The 17,712-nt window shown below is 36.9% G+C and overlaps 1 long non-coding RNA gene and 2 pseudogenes across 1 annotated transcript; 1 reads left to right on the top strand and 2 right to left on the bottom strand.

Moving 5' to 3' along the window:
- Positions 1 to 1,542: 1,542 nt before the first annotated feature.
- Positions 1,543 to 3,311, bottom strand: LOC147942084 (uncharacterized; annotated as a pseudogene).
- Positions 3,312 to 3,745: 434 nt separating this feature from the next.
- LOC104793819 (uncharacterized) lies at positions 3,746 to 4,655 on the top strand (annotated as a pseudogene).
- Positions 4,656 to 5,129: 474 nt separating this feature from the next.
- Positions 5,130 to 6,248, bottom strand: LOC147942085 (uncharacterized). Its single transcript, XR_015559597.1, has 2 exons — positions 5,861 to 6,248; positions 5,130 to 5,429 (listed from the first exon to the last, which is right to left on the bottom strand). It is a non-coding gene; the product is annotated as an uncharacterized LOC147942085 (long non-coding RNA).
- Between the last annotated feature and the right edge of the window lie 11,464 nt (positions 6,249 to 17,712).

A 17,712-nucleotide genomic window follows, 5' to 3' on the forward strand; every position in this document is an offset into this window, starting at 1 on the left:
TGATATGCATTTTGTTTGATGATTTTATTTGATAATGTTAATTTTTTTTTTACAAATTTTGTATCCGTACACATTATTAAGTGTACAGACATTATCCATTATTAATGTTCGTACACATTATTAAGTATACAAATTTAATTTGTGTAATTTGTTTAATTCTTAGGGTTTCAAATATTTGTATCACAATGATTTTGTTTAAATTACATATGTACACTTAATATTATGTGTTTGTACACTTACTAAAGTGTATAGACATTTGTACACTAAATAAGGTGTACGGATACAAAAGATGTATATAATATATTTAAAAATTATTAAATAAAATTAATATCAAATTGTAAAGAAAAAAATATACCTATTTGTATCCAAGAAAATTTCAAAAAAAAATTATATTAACAATTATTTGAATAATTATGATTGAAAGAAAAAAAAAACTTTATTTCTCACCCACACACATACCTTTTTGGTAATCTTCTCGTCCAAGCATATGTCCCACAATCTCTCATATCTCACACGTTCTCTATTACACAACACTTATTTTTCTAATTTTGAATAGTAAATGTATTAGTTTACCAATTAAGTTTTCAAAATGTACTAGCATGCAAACAAACCCTATTTTATTTTCCATTGGTTTTGATTACCAAGCCACTATGGTGTGTAAACTGTATAAACCTAATCCAATAAACCATACTTATGAAAACTACCATTCTAGAATCTAGATGTTTATCATAGCCATAATTGGGTCTAGCAATTTTTGTTTCTCAAAATCTCTAACGTTATCTCTTATAATGTTTTTTTTTTCGTCTTCTGCCGTGGATAAGACGAATAAACGACAATTATGTTTTACTTCCATTTGTTATGCTAGTGTGCATAATTCTTAAAAAAAATATGAGTTTTATCATCAAAACTATAAGCTATGGTAAAATTTCTGTCCACTTATTAACGAATTCAACATTTAATAAAAACAAAAAAGTATCAAATCAAATGTAACAACTTAACATTATTGAAACAAACGCATATAATTGAAAAGATCATACGAATTCAGGCATGGACTATGGACGTGGAGTCTCCTTTTATTTCTGGTTATAGATGTTATAAATTAATCACATAATTAAGCTCGTATTAATTTACGAATACTGTATATATATGTGCGTAACGAATCTGTCCGTTGATTGAGGATAACATGTGTTAACTCACACGTAATGTAAAACAGAGCAAAAACGAAATAATAAAATGCAACTAATAAATTTGAAATAATAATGTATATATCTCCTTGGACTTGGAGTTCAATGATGAGGCAGAAGTTTGATCTTGAAGGCATTATTAGTAAATACTAAATACTAAATAATATGATTTAACTTAATTAAAAGTAAATAAATTACTACTGTTTCAGACAAACATATATAGCGAAACGAAAAAATAAATAGTCCAAACGAGAGTATCTTGAAACAAAGACAGAAACGAAAAATAAGAGCTTCGAGGACAATGGAAAACTCAACCCGAATTCATTATATTCGTCTCGAAGCTGCCGGCGCCGGCTGATCATGTTGGCGTTGGGTAGACACTCGTTTCTGCCAGATGCGGGTATGAAACAACCAAGTTCCACGTAGAAGATTTTTGAGCTCCACGATTAGTAAGACGTCGAGCTCCTAGTAAGACGTAAATGATTATGAAAAGGACGAAAACCAGTCCGGAATGCTTTCCTCAAACGTTTGCTCTTTGGAAAATCTTCTACCTACAAGAAACAAAGAGTATTTTGGAAACGTGAAAACATAAAACTGTGGAAACCAGCAAGTGTGGAAAACCAATTTCATGCTTTCTATTTCAACCTTTTCTCTTGCCTGCTCTAGGCGGTACTTTCTCTCTAGGCGGTACATGCGTAGACTGGATCGAATACGCTCATGAATACAAGACTCCTGCTTGACAAGGAGTGTAAAAAAAGTTGAAACAGATTGTTGCTTAGAAAAATGAAACAATGTATTGAGAGAGAATGCTTACTTTCCATGCATGTTCATTAGTTGAGAGATGCTTCATGAAATCATCAAAGCTTTTGCAATCACAACGGCACGTTTTGCAATCAAACATTCCGGTAGATTCACCCCTTTGACTACTGCACCTCTGAAGAACGTGTCTTGTCTCAGAAACTGTGGAAAAAAAAACAGCTTCAGAAACAGCGTAATTAGATTTCAATAGTACGTAGTAGATGATGAGAGGAGAACAAATAAAACTTTCCCAGAGCCACTCGGCAGAGGTGACCAGGGATAACATTTTCTAAGGCCTAAATGGATAAGCCAGGAACATGTTGTATCTTCCAAATTATCACTGTAGCTGGATATGATCATCATCAATGTAGCTGGAGGAGGATTAAGGTCTCGCCATTTCAAGAAATCGGACAACATTTTCTTGCATCTGAGTTCTGTTTCAATAAAAGGAAAGCATTGCACTATTGATATATATATATATATATATATAAAGTCGAGCTACGAGAGATGAATAACAAATGGACTAACCGTCAATGGCATGTGCAAGAGAGACTCCAGTGGAAGAGAGACTTCGCAAGAGATGATAAGGGATTTGTGATTGGTCGCCATAGGCAGTGATGGAAACAGGACCAGAGTAGCCTAGGATCTAGAACGCCCCTTCTAAACTCGGACGGACCCGAGTAGCATCAAAACCCTCCGGAATGGGACAGTCCACCATGTCCCACCACACCGCTATTTTAGCTGTGGCGTATTCAGGCTTGGCCGGGTAGTTCCTTCCCCACTCAGATGTTACAGGGGTAAATTTTCGTTTGGTAGGGTTTTCAACCTCCTGCGATAAACTAAGGTGTTAGTTGCTGCTCAAATAATAATTAATTAATTAATGTGGAGGGAGAGAGAGCGAGAGAGGATGTTTACTTGCGATGCATGCTTTCTACTCGAGAGATGGTTTCTGAATTTCCTCGGGCTTTGGCAATCGAAATTGCACGATTTACAATAAAACATGGCAGGAGAGATGATAATTTCTTCTTCTTCTTCTTCTTTTTCTTCTTCTTCATGTTTATTAACCATGGCGTTCGACCCTAGTAATTCATCCCAGCCCCACTCTTCAGAAAATTCCTTTACTGATTGCACTGATTCTCTAGTACGAACCGAATAAGTCAGAGAGATGTTGTATATCGTCTCTTGTTGTAGCCGGGCCAGATCTAAAGAGACGCCATCCTCCACCTCCATCGGATGGTATACCTGATCGGATATGAACATTATTGTAGCCGGAGGAGGATTGTGACCTCGCCATTCCACCATATCTGAATACATGAGTGCGCATGTGCTTTCTGTTTCAGTAGTAGTTTTTAAAGGAAAAACCCATTTCACTAATTGAAAAATATTTAAACCCTACATATAATTCCACATGAGATCGATAAAAAAAAATATATGGACTAACCGGAACTAACATGTGCAACAGCGACTCCAGTGGAAGAGAGCCCCCGCAGGACATGATCAGGGGTTTGTGTTTGGTCGCCATAGGCAGTGATGGAGACAGGACCACAGTAGCCTAGTTTCTTGAACGCCCCTTCTATACTCGGACGGACCCGACGAGCATCATATCCCACGGGAATCGGACAGTCCTTCATGTCCCACCACACCGCTATTTTAGCTGTCGCGTATTCAGGCGCCGTCTCAAAGTTCGGCATCCTCTCTAAACTAGGGAAATCACAAACGCTATCGATTTTTCGAAGGTTTGTTGTATATATACACCAAACTAAATGGGCCTAAATGAAAGCCTAAATAAGAAGAAGAAGCCGTGGTGGTTGGATAATGATGATGACGATTATGATGATTAGAGGAACGAAGAAGAAGTGGACTGGACTATGGTTTTTGAGGTATTTGCTTCTTCTTCTTCTGGAACTTTCAGAAATTTAATCAGTAAAGTTTCTCACTTTAAAATTCATACTTAATGTTGTTGTTTAGGTGTTAGCTCTGTGTAGCCAATATAATATAGGGGTTTTTTGTTTGTTTGTTTGTAATTGCAGGTATTTAGGACTTTGAGTTGGATGCTTGCACCCATTGGCATGTCTTTACTTCTTGGAACAGTTTCCAACGCGGGTTTAGCGGTTCCTTTAGTACAGTCTCTGTTGTCTCTCATTGTGGTTATAAGTAAGGTCTGGAGCAGGCCAAGCTTTAGTAGGCCCTATGAAAAGAAGCAGAAGAGATACATTTTCAAGATCTGGGAATGTAGGTAGTTCAAGAACAAGGAAAACTAAGCAAGGAGACAAAATGAGGAGTGGTGTTGGTAAGGGAGGATACAAGCTGCTAAGTCATGGATGATAGGAGATGTTGATTCTAACAGCATGGATATTAGAAATGACTATCCGTCAAACGAGGATGTGAGTTACGGAGAAGCCATTGCCCTTGAGGATGCTTATTGCTGCCTTCCCTTTTTTGGGTTTATGGACCAAATTGTTAGTTTGGAGATTAACTGTTTTCACGTGGTTTAGAAAAGGACCAGAGTTTCTCTCGCGATTGGTCGTCAAATCAAATGAATTCAGTCTTCCTGAAATCCTTAAGGTAAGCTTTCTGTTATCTTGGAACTTAGAAGTTCGATTACTTGTGATAGCTATGCATATTCTTTCTAAGTTGAGAATATATGCCTCTCAGAGATTTGTGTTTCTATAAATACCAAGGTGTAATAGTTCTTGTTTTGTACAACCTAATTAGTATCTTATTTTTCATATAATCAGCACCACTAATTGGTACTAGATGCTGCAGCATGCTACTGTTCTTTAGTATGTGAGATTTAAGATTACATACTCTTCTACTTTATCTAGTCAGGAAGCTTTAAGATGTTTCAGTGATGTTAGATAGAACCAGAAGAAACAGTGAGAAAGAATGATAGGAAGAAAGTAGGTAGATGGGATGTATTTATATGGTGAAGGACAAAGTAGTTGTGTGTACAGGATATATAAAAAACAAGTATGAATAAAGTGATTTTTTTCTTTTTTTCTTTTCTTTCTACAAATGTTTACTAGCTAGCCTCTTGTCCATAAGAAGCCGTAGCGAACACGAAACTGCAAACTGACATTAAGTAGTAGATTTTGCTGGATTAACAACTTGTATGCTTAATTTGCTTAAGGATGATGATTGTTATGCTTTTATAAATCAGCTTTTTATTAAAACAATCTGACCCGTTTTTTTTTTAATAAATATAATATATAATCAAGCACCCCATAATACTTAATTAAACCGTCAAACCACAAACCAATAACAACCAATATGCACCGCGGAAATATACCAACAACAGGAACATTCCTAACCATTATAACCGACAACCTAACATGCTACTAAACCAGGTTCCAACATTAATAAACATAACCAAGACCAACACACAACGAGACCCTAGATCATCCTCCTCCTCATCGCCTTGATTCCACGATCACACTTTGCCTTTATCTGCACCACAAATACATATTAAGATGCATGAGTATTATTATAAACACTCAGTGAGGCCATCCTTCCATCTACTGGGCTATACACACAAGCAACTGAGATTCCAATGTTTAACAAACAACAAACCAGGAAATCACGAATCACACACCAGACCGACACCATATAGGTGTCGATCGACACAAGCCCAAACATGGTGTCGACCGACACCCACTTGGTGTCGATCGACACCGACCTCGCAGACATGTTCTGCTCCGAGCCGATCGTCGAATCTCTGTTCCCAATCATCTCCAATCCATCCCAAACTCTCCCAAATGCTTCTGGAACCTAAGGAAACATGAAACCAACCAAACCACGCAAGCAAAGCACCACAACAACAAAGAACAACCACAACAAAGGAGATCTCAGGCTTAGATCAGCCATGATCAAGCACTCACCTCTTTTGTAGGAAGATTTGATTGAGAAACGGTGGAAACAACACCTTAGGGAGCTTCTTCTTCGTTCCCAACAACAACTCTCCCTTCTACAGCTACAGATCTCACCAAAAACCACCAAGAACAAGTCAAAATCTCTCAAGAACACTATCCAACGTTTTCTCTCTTCTTTCTCTCTTTTCTCACTCAACGGCGACAACCACACCCTAAAACCCTTAATTCGTCGCTTCTCCACTTATATACTCGGTTTAGGGATTTCTAATTGAACCAAACCGAACCAAACAACAATTAAAACAAACCAATCGAAACTGGAAATGTTGGTGTCGATCGATAAACCAAGGGTGTCGGTCGACACTCAGACCAAAAATGCCATATCTGGTTCGCGGATGTTACATTTATTCACAACAAATTTACTTTTATGATTTATTCACTTATTTTATAACTTATATATTCTATATTTTGTAAGTCTCAGATTTAATCATATTCATATTTTAAGGCATTAAATTTTAATTAATTGCAATTATTTATTTGTGTTTATGCTATTTTTTATAGCATTCTAATGAATGATTAATAACAATTAAAATAGAAAAAATAATAAAAGATATTAATATTTAATTATTGCATTTTTGTAATTCTTATATACTTTATGTAATTAAGAGTTCAACATGTGTGTAGCATATGCTACATTATGCTTATAAGAAGTTCAACATGTTTGTATGATATATATGTAAGATATGATATATATATATATATATATATATATATGATACCATATTAGTAAACATAGGTCCAACTCAAAACAAATTAGCAATGAGTGGAGAGACCCATGTACTATATATATTGCCCCACAAATCTCTATTCTCTCAATGTGGGATATCTTAATACACCCCCCTCACGCTCAGGGCTGGACATCTTGAAACGACCGACCCGTTTTTTTTTTTTTTAAATACTATATATATAATTAAGCATTCCATACTACTTAATTAAATCAACCCAAACTACAAAACATCATTTAAACCAGCCATAACTATCTTACATAGCGGAAACGTACAAACAATACCAAACCAACATATCCTTAATACAATAACATTCCTAACCATTCTATCCAACAACGTATCATAACTCTAACCAAGGTTCCAACATATAACCATAAATAACCAACAACACACAATTGAGACCCTAGATCATCCTCCCCATCATCGCCTTGATTCCACGTTCACACTTGCCTTTACATGCACCGCAAACACAAATTGAGATGCATGAGTATTTAATAAACACTCAGTGAGGCCATCCTCCCATCTACTGGACTATACATACAAGCAACTGAGATTCTATTATTAAAGCCAACAACCAAAACACAAACAACACAACAAACCAGGAAAACAAGACTCGGTTAAGTCTGGTGTCGACCGACGCTAACGCGTCACTGGTGTCGACCGACACTAGGTCGGTGTCGAACAACACTCAACCAACATGGTGTTGGTCGTTGTCGATCGACACCACCTTCGCAGAATCGATTTGCACGAAGCCGAACGACGAACCTCCGTTCCAAACCCTCCCTAACTCTTCCAAACTTCTCAGGAACCTATGGGAACATGAAAACAACCAACCCACACAAGCAAAACACCACAAACACAAAGAAACAGCCAAAACAACAGAGATCTCAGGCTTAGATCAGCCATGGTCAAGCACTCACCTCTTTTGCAGGAAGATTCTCACTCAACAACGACGAATCCAACACTTAGAAGTCTTCTCCTTTGTTCCTAACACAAGATCTTCATTCCACAGCAATAGATCTCTGAAGAACAACAAAGGATCTCACAAATCTCTCTCAAAAACGTTTTCTCCTTCTTCTCTCTGCTTCTCTGTCCAGAAACAGCTAAAAGGACGAAATAAGTCGAGTTCCCCTTTTAAACTCGAGTTTAGGGCTTCTCTTAAACCAACCACGCAAACCGGATGATTAAAATCGAACCAATCAAACCGTTAGCAAACGGTGTTACAATTCTCCACCACCAATAAGGATTCGTCCTCGAATCCCGCAACATCATCTCTCCACCAAGAACCCCCGTGCAACCGTCACCACGGCCTGCACAATATCCGACCGGACTGAACACTGTCAGCCCAAAGTTTTCTGTGCAACTGTCGCAACAGCCCGCACATCCACGTGACTCAACAGCCCACACAGCCCTGACTCCACTAGTCATCACAACGCAAAAAAGACGAGATCAATCCCGACCTCCGAGGTCTACATCCAGCCACTATGCTCATACCCACATCCTAGACATTGTTTGCTCTCTCACTCATACGTTCTCAGGTCGCAACCTTCGAACTACACCGCCTGCACTCTCAGATCGTCGACCTCGAGCCATACGGTCTCACTCTCGGATCGTCACCCTCGAGATCTCGGTACCAGGGGAACTACTCATCCCCTCCGGGGAACTAATCATCCCCTAGGAGAACTAATTATCTCCTCTGCCGCTCTCAGGGTCGCAACATGTCAAGCCCGCGGTGCAATAGAGAAACTAATCATCCCCTCAGGAGAACTAATCATCTCCTCCGGAGAACTAATCATCTTCCCCAAAAGAACTAATCATCTCCTCATGAGCAAACAAGTCCTAATGTCTATAAGCATCTCCTGACCGGAACCACCTTCCGTGGTTTGCGTAAAACATCACAATGTCCTACCAATTCCCATATTCCCTCACTGGAATATCAACACCATCATGACCACTAATCAGACCAACTCTAACACATCTTAATCATTCGGGTGTTTACACACGCCCTTTTCCAAAACAGACAAGTTCTAACTATTCATAGAACGTTTTATTTGTTTGCAACTGCAATCTCCATAAATAGCTTTTTCCGCTTGGCAATTATCCATAAGAGCGTAATAAAACAAACAAGTACCATACGTTCGCATATTCTGATTCACCGCATCAAATGCTTTGCAAGCCGCAACTCCGGTGTTTCACATCCCCTTTCCAAAAATAGACAAGTCCTAACTATTCATAGAACTCCACATTTTTAGAAACTTTCTATTCATGGAAACTTTCCATTTATAGAAATCGAATAATCCTTCAACCCAGTATACCTCAGGATTCCATATGAACTAATCATCTTATTAAATCCTCTTCAACAACACCAGTAAGCACATCGGCCACACAATTGGCTAAACAGCCCGTCAAAAAGGCCACACAAGCCCCTCCAAGGCTCGCAACTGCTAAAAATGGCAACTTCTATCTCCCCTAAAACTTTCTATTTTTAGAACTTTCCTCTTTTGGAAACTTTCCACTTATATAAACTTCTATATCAGGAATTTCTCTCCATTTACAAATCACATAAACATTCATCCATTACGCATCAAAATTTCATAAGAACTAATCATCTTATTAAATTCTCAAATGCAACAAACGTCTACAATTCCAAAACGCAAAGCTTAACAAAACCAATGAAAACAGAAAGAAACTAAACTCCAGGATTGGCGCTCGGCCCCTCCCTCGGCTGCACCCCTCTCACTGTCAACCGCTGCAACCTTGGACAATGTGGCCTGATATGTCCCACCTCCTTGCAATAAAATCACACTCGAATGTTCTCTTGCGTCCCGCTTCTCTTAGGGCAGCTTGCCAACCTGTGATCCATGCTCCCGCACCCGTAGCCTCTCTGATCGCCTTGGTTTGTCACTGACGTCTCCTCCCGCTTCCTCTTATGCCTTTGTTCTGATTTGTTACCCTTGCTTGGAACGCTCGGCTCTAATGTCTCCTCTGTCTGAAGGGTAGGGCTAACCACCATAGTCTTCCCCCTCAAGTCATCCTCTATCTCAGCTGCAGTCTCCACTAGCTCCGCCCTCGTAGCATAACTCCTCCCTCTGCAGTGGACCCTCAAGTCCTCACGAAGCGCCCTCATGAACCTCCTAATCTGAGCCACCTCAGACTCCATCGCCCGACCACCATACATTAGAAGCCGACTAAACTCCAAGTCCAGCTCCCATACCGACTGAGTCCCCTGAGATAACTGTAGAAACTGTACCTCCAATCGGTCCAATGCCTCTCTAGGAAAATACTTGCGGTTAAACTCCTCGACGAAGTCAGCCCAAGACATCTCCCTCTGCACTCTCCTAGCAGCCACTGATCTCCACCACAACTGAGCATCGCCATTCAAGTGATGGACCCCTATGTCCACCCAAAAATCCTCAGGACATCTGAGAGACTGAAAGTTACGTTCCACTCTCGTCCTCCATGCATCTGCAACAGTAGGATCAGTACCACCCGAAAACCGCTCAGTACCGATGTTGTTCATCTCCCTCAGCATACTGACATAATGAGAATGAACCTGCACATCCGTAACCACTTGCTGCCGCTCCTCCGCCACCACTGGTGGCACTACCTGAGCCCGAGCCGGTGCCACTGGTGGCAACCGCTCTAACAACTGTGCCAGCAAACCTGCAAGGTTGACACCCGAGACTCCACCCACTGGGACTCCCACACCTGGGGCCCTAACATCACCGGCTACTGGGGCATTAACACCGCCCCCTCCGGCCACACTCATGAAATCTCCCCGGACACCCTGCGACTCGCCAACACCCTCTGCTGTCACACTCTGGTCCGCAGTCTCACTAACAACTGGAACTCTATCCCTACCATGACCACATCCGCGTCCACAACCACGTCCACGCCCTCGACCACGACTAGCAACAGCACCCTCTCAAACCATCTCTCTGCACTGACAGAACAGAAGGCTAAGCACACAATTCAAAACCACACACAGAGCACACACACATCTTACCGTGGAATCTCATTGAAGGCTCGAAGAGGATGATGCTAGGACTCCATACAACAAGCAAATTGACTAACTACTCATAATCAATTTCATCACCCAACATCAAGTATCAAACAACATAGAGATCAATTCAACCAATTAAATCCTTAAACTGCTCCACAACATCCACATGACCATCCTAGAACCGTATACGTTATGATACCAAATTGAAACGACCCGACCCGTTTTTTTTTTAAATACTATATATATAATTAAGCATCCCATACTACTTAATTAAATCAACCCAAACCAAGAAACATCATTTAAACTAGCCATAACCATCTTACACAGCGGAAACGTACAAACAATACCAAACCAACATATCATTAATACAATAACATTCCTAACCATTCTATCCAACAACCTATCATAACTCTAACCAAGGTTTCAACACATAACCATAAATAACCAACAACACACAATTGAGACCCTAGATCATCCTCCTCCTCATCGCCTTGATTCCACGTTCACACTTGCCTTTACCTGCACCGCAAACACAAATTGAGATGCATGAGTATTTAATAAACACTCAGTGAGGCCATCCTCCCATCTACTGGGTTATACACATAAGCAACTGAGATTCTATTATTAAAGCCAACAACCAAAACACAAATAACACAACAAACCAGGAAAACAAGACTCGGTTAAGTCTGGTGTCGACCGACGCTAATGCGTCACTGGTGTCGACCGACACTAGGTCTGATGTGAACCCAGGTCGGCCTAGAGGCACAGACGGTTGCTACGGTCGAACGGACGGTCGCTATGGTCGGACAGACGGTCGCTGCGGACGGAGAGTCGCTGCAGACGTACGAACAGTCGTTACGGAAGGTCGGATGCGGATCTCCGGATGCAGATCGACGTACGGCCTTCGAACTCGTCGGCTAACTTCAAGGTTTTATGGGATGGAGGGGATCGACCGATGAGAAACTCGACTCGACGATCTCCGGAAGAGATGGGCAGAAGCGGGACGAGATAAGTCGAGGAATAACTCAACTTGGCCTAAAGGCTCAAACGGAGTTCTGGATCGTTGGACGGTTGGGACGTTTCGTACAGACGGATGTACGGACACGGCGGACAGAAAGGTGGATCAATGCGACGACACACGGGAGATGGCACGGCCCATGATACGGTCAGACTAGGGGACTACGAACCTGATTCGTGAATCTCCTAGGGTTTCTCAAGAGCTAAGTCCCGGACTTGGGCTAAGGAGAGGGGTGAGACAAGAAGCAAAGATTCTCTCTTTGGAAAAATAATTCTTATTCAAGTCTGCCTTTTACAATGAGGGTTTAGGCCTTTATATAGGCAAGCTTACATAAGGGGGACACTAAAACCCTAGACGCACGGCCATGATCTGAACCATACACTTGGCCATAAAGAAAAGCAAAAGTAAATCAAAGCAAAGACCAATCCAACGGTCATAAGAGAGTTCAAAGGAGATCAAAAAAAGAAAGGAAAGAGATAGGATTGCCACGTCATTGGTGGGACGTGGCTGATAGGATCTTCACTTCCTTGGCCCATTATCTTGTCAATGAGCCAAGCGGGAACGAAGTGGAGATGCACTAGAGCTCGCTGCCTCGTTAAAACTCCTTCGGTAAACCCATTGGGACAAACACGAAGTAGGAAAAAGAGTACAGCTCCTTCTAATGACTTAGGGGTGTCTTCACACTAGCGTGATGGTGAAGACACGCGAATCAAGCTTCCCAAAGCTGGTCGCACCCAAGGCCCTTCATTGGTGATGCTAGCTATGAGCCATTGGTGTAAAGGTTGGAGCTTGGCCTTGTACTAACCATTAGATGACCTTGTCTTGCTCCTCCTTGATGATCCTTGGGGACTGGTTGATGCCGCGTTGCTGATCCGGGACGAATACTTGCCGCCTACGCTAGCTGGTGGACGCTAGTCCCGATTGTCCGAGCGTCCGAGAGGTGTCCGGGTGCGGCTCGAGCGTTCCGGGAGTGTCCGATCCCGTGCTCACATCAAGGTCGGTGTCGACCAACACTCAACCAACATGGTTTCGACCGACATCAAATGGTGTCGATCGACACCACCTTGGCAGAATCGATCTGCACGAAGCCGAACGACGAACCTCCCTTCCAAGCCGCTTCCAAACCCTCCCAAACTCTTCCAAACTTCTCAGGAACCTATGAGAACATGAAAACAACCAACCCACACAAGCAAAACACCACAAACACAAAGAAACAGCTAAAACAACAGAGATCTCAGGCTTAGATCAGCCATGGTCAAGCACTCACCTCTTTTGCAGGAAGATTCTCACTCAACAACGACGAATCCAACACTTAGAAGCCTTCTCCTTCGTTCCTAACAGAAGATCTTCACTCCACAGCAATAGATCTCTCAAGAACAACAAAGGATCTCAAAAATCTCTCTCAAAAACGTTTTCTCCTTCTTCTCTGTCCAAAAACGGCTAAAAGGACGAAATAAGTTGAGTTCCCCTTTTAAACTCGAGTTTATGACTTCTCTTAAACCAACCAAGCAAACCGGACGATTAAAATCGAACCAATCGAACCGTCAGCAAACGGTGTCGACCGACACCACATGTGGTGTCGATCGACACCCTAACCAAAATTCCAGAAATTGTAATTCTTATATACTTTATATAATTAAGAGTTCAACATGTGTGTAGCATATGCTACATTATGTTTATAAGAAGTTCAACATGTTTGTATGATATATATATGTAAGATATGATATATATATATATATATATATATGATACCATATTAGTAAACGTAGGTCCAACTCAAAACAAATTGACAATGAGTGGAGAGACCCATGTACTATATATATTGCCCCACAAATCTCTATTCTCTCGATGTGGGATATCTTTATCTCTCTCTATATATATATGTGATATTTTTTAAAAAAAATATGATGAAATATTTAACTGTTCTATCATCTAAATTGTTCTTAATTTTTTTTAGGATATTAGTACTACATATATATTATTCCTATATTATGAACATCAAGATGTATAGTTTTATTTACAATTCTACTTGTCATCCTTAAGATATGTTGCATATTTTCTATTTTTCTTTTATTTTTTATTCATTTGAAGATAAATAATTCACATAAAATTATTATGTAACTATTTTTCAAATTCTATTCACTTATTAATATTATTCTAATTACATATCATTTATCAGTATACTAATTAATATATATATATATATATATATATAAATAATATGTTTATATTAATTTATTAAAACCAAATTATTGTGAATTGTAAATATATATAAGTTAGGTTCTGGTCTCACGTATACTGGTATAATTGAATCAATATGATTTTTATATATGACTTCATCAATCATCTCGGAAAAGCGTTTTTAGTTTTTGATTAATCATCTCAAATAATATTTATTTTCATAATGAATCTAAATAATATAATAAATAATAGGTAAGTTTTCTTGCATTTGTTTGACCGTGGAAATACTATTAAAGGAACTAAGAAAGCTATAAAACCATAATTGAGAGAATTTTTTAATAACTTTTGTACAAATTTTGAAAGATACTTATTTAAAAGAATATTTATGTAATATAAACTATTAAATAACCAATTTTATTCAATAAGTTACTTAAATCCTTTAAAAATATATAGCACTATTGTAAAATGTCAATTTTCTTCCAATGTTCGTAAACTTTTAATGTATCTCTTATCACTTGCTATTAACATCGTGTTGTGAGGTTTTGGTTTACTCGCTAAATATAGCTATTTACTCTTGTATTGATAGGCATACTTGATTGTAATATTTTTATGCTTCGTCAGGATCTCGGAGACACGTTATTCAATGGAATTTGTATACTCCACACAAATATTTAAATTTCGTAATTTAAAATTTAAATATATAAGTTTTATATGATTTCACCGATTTCACCACTATATATTGACATTTATTGATGGACCAATATTAAAATATTAAAAATATTAAATATTACTTTCTCTGTCTCATAAAGATTGATGTTTAGAAGCTTTTACACATTTTAAGAAAACAATAATTACTTAGTTTAAATATATTTTTTCCTTTGACTAAAGAGATATTATTTAATTTTAAACCAATAACAATTCAAACTTTTAAATATTTTCAATGATTACTTCTTGAAGTTTACAAAACATCAATATTTGTGGGACAAAAAAATATCCCAAAACATCAATCTTTATGAGACAAATGGAGTATTAAATATTAAAATTTTAGGCCTTTTCGTATTGGGCCTTATAGGCTATTAAAACAGTTTCATGATTGTGTGTTTTCGACGTTAAGGATCAAATCAGCATTAAAAATGTTAAAATACTAGGTTTTACCCCGTGGTACATCACATGTCTATTATTTTGTTGATATGATACTGTAATGGTTTAGTGGTGTTTGTAGTCGATGGTGAATTGCATCTATATATATATTGTTAACGATTATAGGTAGGTTTTGTATAAACTCTTGATCCGCAAGTTGAGAATATACATTTTATGATTTGGTTAGTTATGATTTAGGAATGAATGATATGTCATATTCTTATTTTGATTCTCAATTGGTATTATTGGATTAATAGTGTGCATTTAAAGCTAATAAGAACTTACCAAATATGTATTCGTTTATTAAACGGAAATTAGATATTTCTTAAGATGTATTATCTTGAATTAGTTGCTATATTATAGGGATGTGATTACAAAATTTGTGTTATCAATTCTTTTTTGTCAAACTCAGCCCTAAAAATTTGGCATGCAAATTAGATCTTTCCTAAGATACAATAGGCATTAATTGACATTAATTGGATGTAAATAAGTATGCTATTGATTAAAAATCGGCCCAAAATATTCGGTAATTTTAAGGAGGATCCGGGTAATTGAATCGGTTATAATTTTAGTTAAAAATCTGACCCGAAGTTGACAAAAAGCCAAAAAGTGATGGCACCCTATTGTAGTCCAAAAATGTATTTCGAGCTCTATATGTGGATATACTTGTTTGATTATAAAAATCCTAAGACAATTTTAAAAATATATATCCGTTTATAAAAATTCAAATCACATCATATGCTGAAAAAAATCTAAAATTTTATTAACTTTATGTATTAAATAGTAATTAAAATAATTAAATATAAGATTAAATAAAAGTGCAAGAGAATTATATTTTAATCTAACCTATTGATTTAAATTAGGTAGATAGTTTTTAGAAAATTAATATTATCAAATAAGGAAATGATTTTGTTTGGTTGTAAGGATTGTAAAGAATTTAGTTGAGACTTGTTTTGATATAAAGATAAGAGAGAATGACACAAAAATGTACTTCAAAAATGTTAAATGTTAAGATAAATAATTAAGCCGTTTAGATAGATAATTAACCTATTTGATTAGTATAGTAGTAATGTATAATTAAGGCGATCTACGAGCTTCGAGCCAAAGAGGTATGATTGCATTGGCCAATGATCGTGGTGTGTAATTATTAGGTGCGAGTGCGACCAACAAAAAAAAAAAAAAAAAGGAAAAACGTTTTTCTGGAGGCCGGATCCAACTAATGTTTGAGAAGCCCTTTAGATCCCCGAGTCTAAAATTATAAACTAATTTTTTTTCATAGTTTCTTCAAAATAAATGATGAAAAGAGTGTTTGGAGAAGCCCTTAGTTTCTTCAAAATTTAATATAATTTAATTAAAACAGAATATTTACCGAATATAAAATAAATTAATAAAGTATGCAGAATTCACTAAAGATAACAAAGTGATCAAATTATCAATGATAACTTAAGGTAATCAAAAAGCCTCCGTCAATAACAAATACGCAATGTAATGCATAAATAAATATGATTTTTTTTTGTTTTCTTTTCATTCTACATATGTTTACTAGCTACCCTCTTTTCCATAATAAGCCATATCGAACACGAAACTGCAAACTGACATTAAGTAGTAGATTTTGCTGGATTAACAACTGCAAACTGACTACAATTAATAAACTGCAAACTGACTACAATTAATAAAGTATGCTTAATTTGCTTAAGGATGACTGCTATGCTTTTATAAAAGACTATGCGAATATTTCTCTTTATATGTTAGCGCATGAATTTGGTAGTGATATGATATCTTATTAGCCGTTCAACAAAACCTTTAACCCAACAAAACATAAGGATGAAAGTATCTAAACATGATTACATTTCGTACGTATATCTAAAACATCAAATAACATATCTTCTTTACTTTTTTTACCCTAAACAATATGGTCAAAATTAATAAAAAGAATATAGAATCTTAGTATGGTCTAAATGAATTAATTAAAGATATATATATATATATATATATATATATATATATTCGTTTTCACTTACATTTCTTATACATTCTTTAAATTTGTTCACCATATCGATATAATTGTTCTCACTGTCCAAAAAAACAAAATCGATATAATTTATATCTATAAAGTTAGTTTTTCTCTCTTCTCATTCTACCACCTAAGCATCCACCTAAAGAACATTATTTTTTCTACTTTAAAATAACCTTAAAATATTCATTTAGTGCATATTTATGTTACTTATGATTAATAGTAAGTTTAAATAAATTAGAAATTAAATATGTAAAATAATTGAATTGTTAAAATAACAAAAATAGTTTATAAATTTTTTATCAGTGGTAATAATATAATTCAAATTTTCTTTTACATTGATCATAGTTTAAAATTTTAAATATGTTAGTGAGTTTTAGAACAAAAATAAATTTAAAATTCATGGTAGAATAAAACAAAATTTATGTAATTGTATATCTAAAATTTTAAATAGGAAAAATAAAATTGAAGGTAAATATTAGTTTATAAGATGATCAAAAAGGAAAAAAAAATTGATATTTCATAAATTGAAACAAATGTTTTTAATCCACATTTGAGTATGAAATAGTAATTAAAGAGAAAATATTTATAATGTTTTTAAAATCAATTTAAAGTATAATATGTGTTATATGTGAGTCAATAGAAGATGAAAAGAAAGTAGATGTCAAAAGGCAACGAGTGCATAGTAGATAATAACAAAATAATTGTAGTCAAAAATGTTTG

Source organism: Camelina sativa, chromosome 6 (assembly GCF_030686135.1).
Source record: "Camelina sativa cultivar CO46 ecotype springtype chromosome 6, ASM3068613v1".
In the NCBI taxonomy this organism is placed as follows: domain Eukaryota; kingdom Viridiplantae; phylum Streptophyta; class Magnoliopsida; order Brassicales; family Brassicaceae; genus Camelina; species Camelina sativa.